The 14,364-nt window shown below is 44.6% G+C and overlaps 1 long non-coding RNA gene across 1 annotated transcript; it reads left to right on the forward strand.

The window, feature by feature from the left end:
- The first annotated feature begins 7,589 nt into the window (after positions 1 to 7,589).
- On the forward strand, positions 7,590 to 13,258 carry LOC123354589. The gene is made up of 2 exons (XR_006574785.1): positions 7,590 to 8,643; positions 12,813 to 13,258. It is a non-coding gene; the product is annotated as an uncharacterized LOC123354589 (long non-coding RNA).
- The last annotated feature ends 1,106 nt before the right edge of the window (positions 13,259 to 14,364 follow it).

Here is a 14,364-nt window from a genome sequence, read left to right on the forward strand (position 1 = left end):
TTACTAATAATGAATTAAGCAAACCAAAATATTTGCAAAGAGAATCCCATGTCTGGGAGAAATCCAGGGTCTTGGGCTTAGATTTTTAAATGTACCCAGGTATTGCTTCACTCAGCATTGCAAGGCCTAATGGTATGTTTATACTGCATTGTACACCCAGGGTTCAAACTCAGGCTCAAGCCTAACCCCACTTCTATCCACACACAAATTGTGCTAACCCAGGGCTTGTTCCCAGGGCCCCAGAATCCCACAAGGTCCAAGCCTGAGTCAAGCTGGGATGCAGGGTTCAAGACCTGTTGCCTTGCAGTGTAGATGCAGCCCCACTGGGCTCATGCTCTAAGAGTCCGCCAAAAATATCCCACAATTCCATGGGCTGCCTTTCCTTGTCCTCTGGTCAGGTCAAGTTTGGACAGTCAAGTTTTCCCACACTGCACTGCAAACAAAGGGCTAGAGTAGCCATATTTTGATAGTGCACTACGAAGTCTGGGATATGGGTGGGTGCATCCATGTGGAGTGTGAGGAGCTGCCTGCACAGGAGGTAGCAGAGAAGATACAAGGGCTGAAAGGTGACAAAGTAACTGAAAACTGCCAACCTGCTTGCAGTGGCAGTGAGTGGGTCCCATGCACTGGGGAAAGAGTTAAACAGTTTCTTGTGAGCTGAATGAGCCTGCCAGATGTTTGCCATCATTGCAGAAATTTGCCTGAGGGCCCAGCCAAGATGGGGAGCATGTGGTTGAACTCAGCTGGAGCAAATTATCTGTGAGACCATAAAGAGAGAGGAATTTGTGCCACTTTTATTCTGGGTTTGGATTTAGCTGGGGGATTAGACTTGTCTCAGGAGGATGGGTATAAAGAATCTTATTTACTTTATTTGAGCCCTGTGTTTCTTGGTTGTTGCTTCTTTTCCTGCCCCTGAATAACCCAAGCTGTAGTTTTTTTGAGACCATGTGGCTCATGTTTGTAGTATGGGTGTTTGGTAAATGCTTCAGCTGGGCTGGGAGAGGGAAGCTTGATGCAGAAGCATGAATATGATTAAAAGGGAAGAATGCTGTGTGAATTGATAAGAGGAGTAGAGCTGACTGAGCAACAACATAAACTATATCAGTAGTTTCCCTTCCAAGCATGTGATGAATAGAGGGAGGTTAGAAAAATTCTCCAGGGGCCAGAGGGACTGGGTGAGGTGGAGAAAGGAGAGTGAAATGCAAACAGAGGGGCTGAGTGATGATTATGGCTATGATCCTGAAGGGAACAGGGACATTTCTACAAGGAAATCTTTGCATGATTGTGCTCTCAGGGGAGACAGAGCTGCTACCTACAGGCACCTGAGGGGAGTAAGCCCCAACGAGGGAAGGGGAATATTTATCTAATTATACAAAGGAGGGCAGTGAAAAGGCAAGGGAAATTGCAGGGGGAATAGCAGAGCAGACCTGAGATAGACCAGGCAGTGGGGGAGTCTTTCAGCAGAAGGAGGGGGAGCCCTATCAGTGGCAGCTTTAAAGCATTGGCACTTGTGCTGTAGGGAACAACTCTATCCTGGCTTGTGGGTAAGGAGAGATGGACTGAATGTTCTGTTACTAGTGGCTCTCCTCCAGCCTTCCTATAGCTCTGGCATGTGCTTACTATTCTGTGTGACAGAAACAAATCTTTGGAGTGGCCTGTATTTAAAAATACTCTAAATTGTCAATAATAGGAAGTGCAGGGACTGGGAATGGGGTAAAGAGCCTTCCTCTTCTATACTGGTAGTGGTGGAAGTGATTTCACCACCTCCAGAGCTGTGCAGCAACATGTTGCCACCTGCATCCTGTGTGAGGGATCCTTGTCGGTGTCAGCTGAGTGTTAGCCCCTAATCCTATCAGCCATTCAAGGACTCTTCCCCTGCGCTATAGCAGCCCTGCCTTTCCCCTGTAGGTTGACAATAGATACCCCTTAGCTTCTTCAAAATGTCCTCTGGTGGTGTCTAGCTCCTAATCACTGGATACCCACAGAAATCCCAGACCCTCTGTTCCCAAAGGGACAGTGTACCCCAGTTTTACCTTAGCACAACCCTCCTGTATCACAGCACTTGAGTTCAATTATGGTAAAACAAAAGGAGAGTTATTTAAGAAAGAATAGAGTTTCTAAAGAGAAAGGAACAAGTGTGGGGGATGGAAGCAAATGGTTACATACAAAACAAAATAGAAAACCGCAACCTAGGGCCTACCCTTTACCTGTCCAGTCTAATAAAATTGGTTCTCACCCCCTGCCCCAGTTCAGTGTTTTGCTGCATTTTCTGGCCCCAAGGAGTCAGAACCCAATCTTTCATGAAGCACCCCATGCCTCAGTGAATGGACACAGAGTGTGTCTGTCTCCACCATGATATACTGAATCAGCCTTTTGTCTTTTATTCACAGACAGGGGATTCCACTTGCTGCTCGTCATTCCTTTTCACTGCCAAGTGCCTTTGATATTTACAGTTTCTCTCTAATGGTTTTCCACTGTTCTGGGTTGTTGCTATTGTAGACAGTTGAACAACATGTTACAAAATCAGCTGGCTGAAGAGGGGTGACAGCTACCCCCGGCCCACTTGAATGGGCCAGCAACCAGACATATGATGCTCTGTTGACCCATTTTCATTTCCAGGTCCCAAGGCATAATTTTCAATATAGTTACATTATCCCTTAAATATCAACCATGCCCACATCTTGCAGTGATTTTGAACATTGAAAAGTTACACGCTTTCAGTAAAGATCTCACATGCTACCCTTTAGGGATCAATGCCATGAAAGCCATGTATTCCATGTAGTGAGTTTGTCAGGTCTGAGACAGGAGTTGCATGTAAAGAACAATGAACCTTTTGCCAGTTGGCACCCATTTGGGCCCCTGTGTCATAGCAGAAAATCATTTACCTTCAGATGGCTGTTGAGCAGCCTCTGTGAAATGAGTTTGGTGGGGCTCAGCAGCAAACAGATGTCCGTATAACAGAAGCTACCACAGTGGCCAATGATCAACTCAGCCCTGGAGAATGAACTCCTCCTTCACTTTTTGTAGTGGCTTTTTCATGGCAGGGCTGTTGCACATCAACTGGAGGAACTTGCACTGTCTCATAACTGCTCTGTGGGTAAAGAGAGGACTGCAGTTACTAGGGCTGTCAAATTATGGCTTTTCATACATAAAACATGCCAGAAGCTCCAAAACAAAATAACTAGCAGGGTGCAGCTGTTCCAGAGGGAAGGGGTGTTATCCTCTATTCTTCACAATCAGCCCAATGCTCCATAGCCTTTTTTGTCATCTCACTCTTTGGTTTCTCTTATCCCTTGTATTCTGCTGTGGGGAGGGTGCCATGTCTTACCTTTAGTGATGGTTTTACTGAAATGCAGACTTGCCTTTCTGAGGCAGGAGCCTGGGACATTGCTCCTATTGGCACTGGAGTTTGGAATAGAAGTAGCCAGGATGTCTGCCTTTGCTGTTTCAACTCAGATAGGAAAAGTAGACATGAAAGGGTTGCAGCTGTGTTTGAAAAGTCACTTGTGTCACAGAGGCAAGGAAAGGAACATGCAATTTCTTTCCCTGTTCCCCTTCATGCAGCAGATTGTAGAGATTTCTTGTGCACCAAGCCCTAGCATGGAAGAAAGACTAATTCTCTGTATTTTTCAGGAAGGAGCCCCTGAATTAACTGGGTTCTTTTGTTCCCATGTGTTTTCTGGCTAAAGTCTCCTATTCCCCATGTGCTGTTCCAGTTGATAAATCCCTGTCTCATTGAGGCATGTTTTATCTGATTAAGAAAAAGATTATTGTCTGGACAGACTTGGAGCTGGGATGTAATAATGTTACAAATACGGAGATGTAACGATTTTATAAACACTGTATGTGACCAGGTCAGTGAGGGGGAGTTATTGTATATTGGGCTAGTAGAATCTCCTGTATGAGTGTACTGATCTAACTTATATTGGAATATTTATTATGTACCTACAATGCTCAAATTCAATAGGAATCTGTGCAGGGAAGTGACACAATTGCTTTCCAAATAAGACCAGCAAAACACATGCTGGAAAGACAATGGGGCAAACTATTAGCTTCTAGGATCCCGTTTCCAACAAGTTGCAAACATTGCTTTGCAAGAGCTGGGAGTTACCGCATGAAAAGGGCTATAAACAGTGGAAAAAGGTGACTAGATACCTGTGAAGGAGGGTGAGTTGCCAGGGGCTGAGCTCCGTCAGGAAGAGAAGCTGACACTGAGGCGAGAGGTTCTGTGGAAGAGTTAATAAGGATTAGTTCTCTGAGGATCCCCGTGTGGAAGATGATTAACCAGCCAGGCATATAACCTGTTTTATTGTTGTTAAGATCTGTTTTCTCTGAAATGCTTTGGTTATAAAGAAATGATTCTTGGTTTTGGTCATGGATTACTACTGTTATTGCCTTGGAGGGAACAGAATTGCAGGGTTTGGACCTGAGTCGGACCTGCTGAGGCTATCACGGTTAGCACCAGGGGTCTGCAACCCAGGGCCCAGGCGGAGAGTGGGAGTATCGCATGATTCCACCCCAAGAGACAGGTGGAGCCTGAGATCTAGCAGGGTTGTACTCAGAGAGAGCAGGAAGGGTCAGAGGTGACGGCGACATTGTCCCTTTCAATAACCGTTTCATCTCCTTCACCTCTTCTGAATGTTGCTCTAATTCCCTTCCTTGCAGCAATGCTCTCCCATTGTAAAAGTAATCCCTGTTTTGCCTACTTGTCTGCATTTCAGCATGGGATACAGCAGGCCTGGTCCCCTGGTGAGCGGGTAGATGCTGTGTGCGGTCTGTGAAGGGGACGTCTATGTCTCCATCCCTTCTCGCTCACTATCCAAATTCCACCAAACCTTACACCAGTGGCAATGGGCGGGGATGCTAAATAGGGATTAGGAGATTCAGTTCTTAATATATTAACCTCTGCCTTCAGGCCACCTGTTTAAATCCATGGGATTTTTCTAGATTAAATTTCTTCTTGGGTACGGCTATTTGTATGTCAGTAAAGAAAACTACAGTGACAACTTTTTGCAGAGTGACAGGAAATCTCAAAAAAACTCACATGTACTGTAGATGGAAAAGCCCTATTAGATCAGTCTAGTCCATGGGATACTGTGAGATTGTCACCCTGTCTGCTCTGTCTAGTCCCGTTTTAAATGACTTTGATGGTGCCAGTTAGTTGGAGACTGTTGCACATTCTGAGATCTTATTAAGGCATTCTGGAGATCTGTCCGGGTTATAGCCATTAAAGGCCAGCACTACCTTCCACTGTAGATAGACTTTGCTTGTCACAATCAGGGTTGAGCAGAACCCGAGGCAAAATCCTAGCAGACAGTCAGTCACTTGGCCTGCTTATACCAGGGACTTGCATAGATGCAGCTACCATTGTGATGAAATCTCCAAGGCCTTAGTTTCATCTCATTGCTTCAGTGGGGAAATAAGCTTATGAGGATTACAGTATCAATCCTTGCTGAGGCTACAGCCTTTGACGGACCCTATGGAAGTGTTGACCGTGCAGCATTTGGCCACAACAAGCATTCACACAGGCATGGACATGTATTATCACTCCTAGATCAAGCTGCAATAACAATGCCTGCAGCCAAGCAATGTTCCCAGCATAGGAAGGGGAAGTGAGGGGAGTGCGCTGACTATGGGTCAGCACAGGAGCACAGTAGGTTGCCAGCACACAAATCACATTGGAGAGATGCAGGAGCAGCTCAGCAGTGAAAGGCAGGACAGAGCCAAAGTACTTCCTTAGATTCCATCACAAAGATGTTCCTCAGGCTTTACTCAGTCATCAATAGCTGCATCGGTGCAAACCCCTAGTTTAGACAGGGGCTCGCTGCATTGTTTACAAGTTGTTTCCTCCTGCTTGGAAGCCACTCTTCTCTTGGGGAGAGGGGAGGAGAGGTCTTAAAAACCTGGGTTCTGTCTACTCTGCATGGTATGTTTCATGGGCACTTTCATGGAGGCAGGGATCTGCCTCAGTATCCTTGGCTAACATTTCCAATTCCCTTCACTATTGTGCCGGGTTCTGACTACTATGCTCCACTCCAGAGGAGGCTGCATTTTGTTGGTGAAATGGGGAACCCAGTTTTTTAAGTTGTGAACACACTCACAGAGTGTCATCTGCCTGGAATTCAGGTCCGTAGCACTTACAGCTTGTTTAGAAATTTGGGATGAAAGGGGCTATGGAAATTTAAACTAGATGTTAATATATAATATATGAATATAGCAGCCATTAGCTGATTTCCGTGACATTAAATCTTTCAGCCAGCCAAGCCCCTGGAAAGAGGGGTCCGCAGAACTTCCAAGCACAGCTAATCTCCACCGTCCCTTCCCTATTCTCCTCGTTCAATGTCAGAAAACTCCACCTCGCCCTGTCCTGGAGAACAAATCCCACAAGGGAATTTCTTGAGTTCAGAAGCCCACTTCCTAGAGCCTTGGGAAAATGAATCAGGAGTCTTGCCAAAGCCAGGGGGCTGTAGGGTTGTCCCCAATGCCTTTGTACCTCGTGCAGTGGTTGTTCTGTTATATTCCTCTGAGCACTGCTTTAGCTGCAACCCGTTTTGCCCCCTCGTCTGTGAGCAGAAGGCATGTCAGAGTAAGACAATGCTTACTTGTGTGTGCTTTTATTCAAAGAGTTGGGATCAAAGATCACATGCCCTGAAATCCATATCAGAGTGTGATCGGAGGGCAGCCAACCAGTGCGGTGTTAGGTCATGTAGTAAATTCTCTGCGGGCTTGAGGAAGTGTAGGGGGCAGGCAGGTGTGGTGCCGTGTTTGTAGGATTTGTTGTTGCTTTCCAAAAGACAATGGGACTTGTCAGCCTCGTTTGGACATGTGCCATAATGCAGTAGCAGTTCTGCTGAGGCTGGCACCCCAAGCGCTGTGAATGATTCGACACATGTCAGAGTTGGGCATGCTCTTTCTCCCTAGCGAGGCCAGTGGGAGTCCGTGGGTCAGCTGGGAGGAAGAGCTGTTTGACTCTCATTGCCTCCCTAATATAAACATACATTCGTCTCAGCAGCACAATGAACACAACAGCCAGGTTGACCTCCACAGGTGCAAAACTTCACCCCTGCCAGCCTGAGGGTGAGCCACTTTGCTGTCACATGCAGTCAGCGGGAGCCCCCATAAAGTACAGTTACAATCTCTTGACATCTCATGGTAGCATCTGCATCTTAACGTTGCGCTGCTACAATTCAATATAATCATGTACTGGGGCAAGACACGATGTTCTTGTCTTGACTGCCTTTCTCTTCCTGCTGTTAAGTGGTTGAGGAACTCTTCCCTTCCTCCTCAGGGGCATAGGGAATAGCAGAGGGAATTGAAGGAGGAGGTGGGATGATGACTGAGTGGATGGGGAGTAGCAGTTTTATGGGTAGGGCACTAGACAGGGACTCAGGAGATCTGTATTTGGCATCTGCTTTGCCACAGATTTTCTGGTCAAGTCACTTCATCTCTCTCCACCTCAGCTTCCCCTCTGTAAAAGGAGAACAATAATATTTCCTTTCTTCCCTCCCTTTGTTTTGTCTTTTGAGATTGGAAGCTCTTTGGAGAAGGGGCTGCCTCTCAGCGTGTGTCTGTGCAGCATGGAGCACCGTGGACCCTGATCTCAGTTGGAGCCTCTAGATGCTACTGTAATATAAACAATAACTCGTGGCTGCTTGAAACCAGTACTTCCCCGCTGGTTGCAAAGTGCCTGCCCCCAAAAGAAAAAGAAATGCTCAAGCCACAGGTCATGATGGGTGGTGTAAACCAGAAAAAAAAAACCTATAGAAAAAGCCCCTGTAGATAACTTGCTGTTAGGTCTGTGAGGAGGATGGAAATTCCATTTTGCAAAGGGGTTTTGTGGTGTTGACAATGGTGTTGATATTTGGCTTTCATTCCAACTTTGAAATTCTCCACAAAAGAAAATTCTTGGCTTTTTCAATGTATATTACAATCTATCTTATATTACAAAACAACAAAAAATATTGAAATGGAAGCTAAAAATATTTTGTTCTACAAATGTTGAAATGGGACAACTTCCCCCTCCCTCCCCGAGGTTTTCTCCACAATGAAATGGCTGTGAAATGGGCATTTTGAGAAGCAGTTCCGTTTTGATGGCACTGCCGTCTCTGATGGAGAATGGCTCAGCTGAAGTTTTTCTGAGCACCTCTACTTTTTATATCCTAAGACAGCTGGAAGCTGAATTGCCCACTCCTCAAGAACAGCGTTCTGTTTTACACTATCCAGAGTTGATTAGCAGTGCAGTCGCACCCCCCACCCCCATACAGGATTCTAGTCTGAAAATCCTACTAGATTCATCACAGAAATTTAATTTGAAACAGGTGTGTAGCTTGGTTACAAACTCAGCCAGTAGTTGATGGGGTGGGATGGGGAAAGGAGTCTGTAAACTCACGCAAGTGCATGCTTTGCTCAACAGTATGTTTCCCTTGGTTACTCCTCCCGCCCCTACTGCAAGATTTAACAGAGGAAGCAGTGTTACTATTCTTCAAAGCCTTCCTAGCTTCAGCAATAGAGAATTTAAACAGGAAGCTTCTGAAGATGGAGACAACTCAAAGAAATGTCCCTACTTACCTTGCCCTGTCGATCTTTAACTTGTTGTGTTGCTGCCTCCCGCTTGGAATAGCTGCTCTCATCTATTCTCTCAGAGTAAGTTTGGTATTTATTTAAGTGTATTTATTTTTTCGTTGATACATTTCCAAACTTTGATTTACAAAGATGGTCTTAAAATGTCTGTTACAGAGAGAGTTGGAGAAGCTAACTCTAATTTTCAATGCAAAGGTGTTTAAACTTTTGGATTTTATTCCCAGAAGTTATAGGGAACAGTGCAGTTTTCCTTTAGCAATTTTCTAGGGCTACTTTAAGCAAGTTGTGGGAATTGTTGCTTCCAAAGTTGAATTGACTGGAAAGGGACATTTCTCTTGAACTGTTGCTTTGTTGGTGGTGTTGGGTGTAAATGAAGGATATGCGTGTGAGCACTGGAGTGTGGGCTGTTTGTGTGCCTTGTGAGTGGAGAGACGCAGCGCTGACTTCTGTGTCCAGTGTTCTGACCATTAGGTTAAGGATGGGGATTTTCGCCTTCTTGGGACAGTAGCTGAGGACCTTTGCCCTGGGGTGATCAAATTCTGCCATGAGTGTCCTTGTGACCAATGCATTCTTAATCCTCTTTCTGTGTATTCACATCACACAACTAACCATGTAGATAGATCCACAGTTATGAATATGTGCTGGGACAATTCTGGGTGTAAACAGAGGACATCAGTCCCTGACAGCACAGCTTCTTTCATGAGGAGTCATTAGGAATTGCATTTTTGCATCTATACAAATCATTTGCACTGGTTTTTTCCCAGCTCTCAAAGATACGGAATTTTATGGGCAAATCCGTCAGTGAGCTGATGTGCTAAGTAGGAAAATTCCTCTACTTGAAACCTTTGTCTGTGAAAGGTCGGGTTTTTTTTTCCATTTTATTGAGATACCCAGCTGATGTGTATTTTCTTCTGAGCAATAACCAAGTGGCGTATTGAAGCTGTCATTGCCCTAAGAGACTTGTTGATCAATGAAGTAAATACACAGGGATGACAGCATGGCCACCACCGATACTCTGGTGAGGAGTGTGCCTCCACTTTAATTAGCCTTGCAATCTCTTGAGCAAAGACCAAGTGTGTGGCTGGGTTTCAGTGCCAACATGTGCCCAGTCCGTGAGAGGGTTGGTGACTGGCCAAGTGGAGAGGGGGCATGTGACAGGTGCCTAGCCAGATCTGCTTCTTCCCGCTAGAAAACATGGTTTAAACTGGCAGCAGCCTCTCCCACCAGACTAGGGAGTAAGGTTATCTCACCAGAGAGAGGTCCTTCCCATGGGGAAGAACACAAACCAGATGAGTATGGAATTTGGGGAGGGAACAGGAGGGGAAGAGGGTTAAAGGCATTTGAAAGGTTAGAAGTCAGGAAGGGTGAGGGGCAATATTTCCAGTCACCTTCATTTTCTGCTCTTTTCTCACGGCTCGTCCTTGGCCTTATCAGCTGCCATTATAGCTGTGCTAAGGATATTTTGCTGGGTTTGATCTCACATTCTTTTCCAGGTAATAAGGGCCTTTAGAAGGCCTTTCCCTGATATCTAATCTAAGGTCACTTTCCCAGGAGAATCAGTTTCTCTGTATGCCCGTGTTTCTTCCTCATTCATGGATTTTTAGGGTTTCTGCAGTGGAGAGAACTTATTCCTTATTTAATTCCAGTGATGGAAACAAAAGTTCCTTTTGCAAATGTTGATTTTTCAGAAGAAGGAATAAATATGTACATAGCTCATGAAACCGGCGATGACTCCATAGCATCTGTTGTAGCAAGGTGATACATTACCTGTCGCTAAAAGCCAGATTTACTAACATATTTAGGCACCTAAAGATTCAGATAATCAGCTAGTGGGATTTTCAGAAGCACCTAGACAACTTACTCCCATTGAAATCCTAACTATTTTTTTTAAATCTGCCCTGAGTACTTATACAGCAAGAAGATATCTGACATGAAGGCTATCTTTAGGCTAGCAGAAAGAGACAGAACAAGGTCCAATGGCTGGAAGCTGCAGTTAGAAATATTCAGATAGGAAATAATACTCAGTCTTTTAGCAGTGAGGGTAATTAAACATTGGAACAACTTACCAAAGAAAGTGCTAAATTCACTATCTTAGGAGTCTTTAAATAGACATTGCACATCTTCCTAAGAGACATGCTCTAGTTCTGTCACAAGTTATTGGTCTCAGTAGTGTTCACTTGTGTACTGGGTGAAATTCTCTGGCCTGTGTTATACAAGAGCTTGGACTAAATGATCAGAGTGATTCCTTCTGGCCTTAAAAGCTCTGAATTCTTTAGAAAATGGATAGATCACGTTCTGAATACTGCAAACGTTCAATGAGCTGCCTACAGATGAGCAAGCCACCACAAGTTAGTCACAAAATTATCCACCCAGTAACTTCCAATAATGAAATAACAGCCAGTCTGTTTGCAGGCCAGTCACAGACCAAAGGAGTAAAATTTGTGGAATAAATCGTATTCCTATTGTACTTCCCCAGCAGTATCCAGGAATTCTTGTTCTGTGGAGCAAGGGTGTTAAGCCCCAATTCTGAACAGGCTTAACACTGTGAACATGAGTAGTTCTACCAGTGTCCATGGGATTACTCAGATGTGTAAAGCTATGTGCATGCAGTAAGTCTTTGCAGGATCAGGGCTTTAGTCTTGAGGCCTGTCAAATGTACTTATAAAAAACCCAGAATCTCTTAACCTTTTATTTTCTTTTGGTGACTGAATGATTGAATTTCCTGCTTTGTATTATTCCACCCTCCCTTACCATACTGTGATGCAGCAAACAGGGTGTGACAGGAAGATCCTGAAGAGAGCTGATTAAAAATAAAAGGACCTCCCAAAAAAATTCACAGAAATTTTGATGAATTTTTTTTCATGTTTTCCATCCACGCTTTGACCAGCTCTCATCCTGCATGTCAATGACCTCTGTCCGGAAACCTAACCCCCTTTCCTCTGGAGTGTTCAGCCTCCTCCCATGATGGTCCGATGGAAAGAATGCTAGCCACCCTGTGACTTACTTTCCCACCTGTAAAATGGGCATAGCCGCTCTCCCCTACCTCACCGGGGTGCTATGAGGATAAATTCAGTAGTGACTGTGAGGGGCTCAGTTACTTTTGTGATGGGGACAGATAAGTACCTAGGATAGATGGATTCCCCCAGAATTTGTTGAACCTCAATGCATGGTGGAAAGCCCATCTCTTTGAATGGGTATGTCCAAAGGCTAAAACAGCTAATGGTGTGATTTCTGACTGGTGGAAAAGTGCAACGTGGGAGGAAAGATATTGGAGACATCGCGGATAGTTTGCTGAAAACATCTGCTCAATGTGCAGTGGCAGTCGAAAAAGCTAACAATGTTAGGAGCCACTAGGATAGGGATAGATAAGACAGAAAATATCATAATGCCAATATATACATTCGTGATACGCCCACACCTTGAATACTGTGTGCAGTTCTGGTTGTCTCATCTCAAAATATATATATTAGAATCAGGACTTCCATCTGAGGAGAGATTAAAAAGACTGGGACTGTTAAGCTTAGAAAAAAGACGACTAAGGGGGGACATAATAGAGGTCTACAAAATCATGAAGGTTGTGGAGAAAGTGAATAGGGAAGTGGTACTAACCCCTTAACACATAACACAAGAACCAGAGGTCACCCAATGAAATTAATAGGCAGCAAGTTTAAAACAAATATGAGGAAGTACTTCTTCACACAACACACAATTAACCTGTGAAACTACTTGCCAGGGGATGTTGTAAATCACCAAAAGTACAACTGGGTTAAAAAAAGAACTAGATAAATTCATGCAGGACAGGTCCAGCAATGGCTAGCAGCCAAGATGGTCAGGGATGCAACCCCGTGCTCTGGGTGTCCCTAAACCTCTGACTGCCAGAAGCTGGGAGTGGACGACAGGGGATGGATCACTTGATAATTACCCTGTTCTGTTCATTCCCACTGAAGCACCTGGCACTGTCAGAAGACAGGATACTGGGCTAGATGGACCTAGTATGGCTGTTCTTATGCGCTTTAAGCTATGTTGGTCATGTGACAGTTAATCAAATGACATGTGGTAGGTGAGAGGAAGACATGAAGCTGCTTTTTGATTGTTTCTTTGTAATTCGTATGTCCTTGTGTATAATGACATCACACGGTGCGTTGGACGGGAGCCCTTTGGGGTGGGGTTTTATAAGCCTGGAATTTAAATAACTGTTTTGATGGGTGGGGTGGGCTGTGCTTCCCTTCCAGGTAGAGAATGCAGCTGGGACAGGTGACATGGAGCGAGCGTCCCAAGCTTCCCGCACTGCCCGCATACTGAATATCATCGGGATTGTCGTAGGAGTAATTTTCCTCATCATTATAATTGTTGTCGTGGTAGTGGGAAGAAGCGCCAAGTGATAGAAGCCAGCGTCACCTTCAAAAAACTCACCAGTGCTGGGCAATAGCCATGTATCCAGTGCGAGCCCTCCTACCTACTCAAAGAGCCAGCTGGGTGCAAAAAGCCAAAAATGGGAGTTCTTGGCACCACTGACACTGCCAGCCAGAAACTGCATCATGCACAAGCACCAGCCTTTTTAGAAGCAATTTCTCCATAATTAATTGCTTTGCGCTTTCTAATTAACCAGATTAACATGTTTTTCTCTATTGGTACGCAAATATATTGTAACAAGTTACAATAAAAAAGGATTTGTATACGAGTGTCTCCCTACAAGTTGGTTCCATGTTGCATTAATATTCAGGGCCAAAGAATCAAAGGTGTTAATGTAACCATGAAACTACCCAACGTTAAACAGAGTTAAACAAGGTTCAGGGTTTGGTGTACAGGGACCTCAGCCTGTTTAATACCATGGCCAACACACCACTAAAGATCCTTTTAAACTTTTTTAAAGATACAGAAACAAAAGGAAAAGTGTTGCAAAATATATGGTCTTGGCCAGCTAAGCCATACTGTTGTTAGACAGAAGGGAAAAGGAGAGGGATAGGAAAGAAAAGAACTAAGGTGTGGGAAAGGAAAGGGCACATAGGAGTATGTGTCTATATGAGGCACTAGTTTCGCGTCCCAGGGAGTGCTCAGGGGTGAGCCAGATCTGGTGGGCATGGTGAGGTCATCTGAGGTCCCTCTCTTTGGCCTGGTCTGGTCAGGACATCTCTTGGGATTGGGACAAAAAAGGCACAGTGGAGTCACACTAAATCCCAGAAGACCATGGAGTTGGCAGCCATGATGGTGACGCTCACACCTTCCCCTTTTCTCGTCTTCCAGTCAGCTAGCATTCACATCTCTCCATCCCTGATTTTCCCTCAAAAGTCTGTTTTTAAAGACCCCAAAAGGAACTAATGGGTGGAATAGCCCGTCCTCTCATTTTTTTTTGTCCATCAATTAGGCCTATTTTCCAACATACCAGATCGGGTTCATTGATTTCTGGCCCTACACCCCTTGCTTACCAGACATGATGTTAACACAATCCTTGAGTTCTATCAGGAGGCCTTTTTTGTTTAGACTAATTCAGTCTTTCTGTTTCCCTTTTGCACCTTTTCTGATTAACATTAATTGTTACAGGTTATTGGAATATTTCTTAAATTTTTATTCACTTTCCCACAGATGAGCTCACAACTCGGGTAAATTTATAGGCCCAGTTTTTACAACAATGCTGACATGAATGGTAAGCAACGGCTCCTGTATTTGTTTCCTGCTCTGCCATTGAACAGATGCCCTTTTACTATGCTTCTTCCTTTGTAAAGGTACAGAATGGGGAGGTAGGTGGTGTTAGGGTTGAATTCACTAGCGTGATACCTCTGGAGA

The sequence above is a fragment of the Mauremys mutica genome, chromosome 22 (genome assembly GCF_020497125.1).
Source record: "Mauremys mutica isolate MM-2020 ecotype Southern chromosome 22, ASM2049712v1, whole genome shotgun sequence".
Classification (NCBI taxonomy): Eukaryota; Metazoa; Chordata; order Testudines; family Geoemydidae; genus Mauremys; species Mauremys mutica.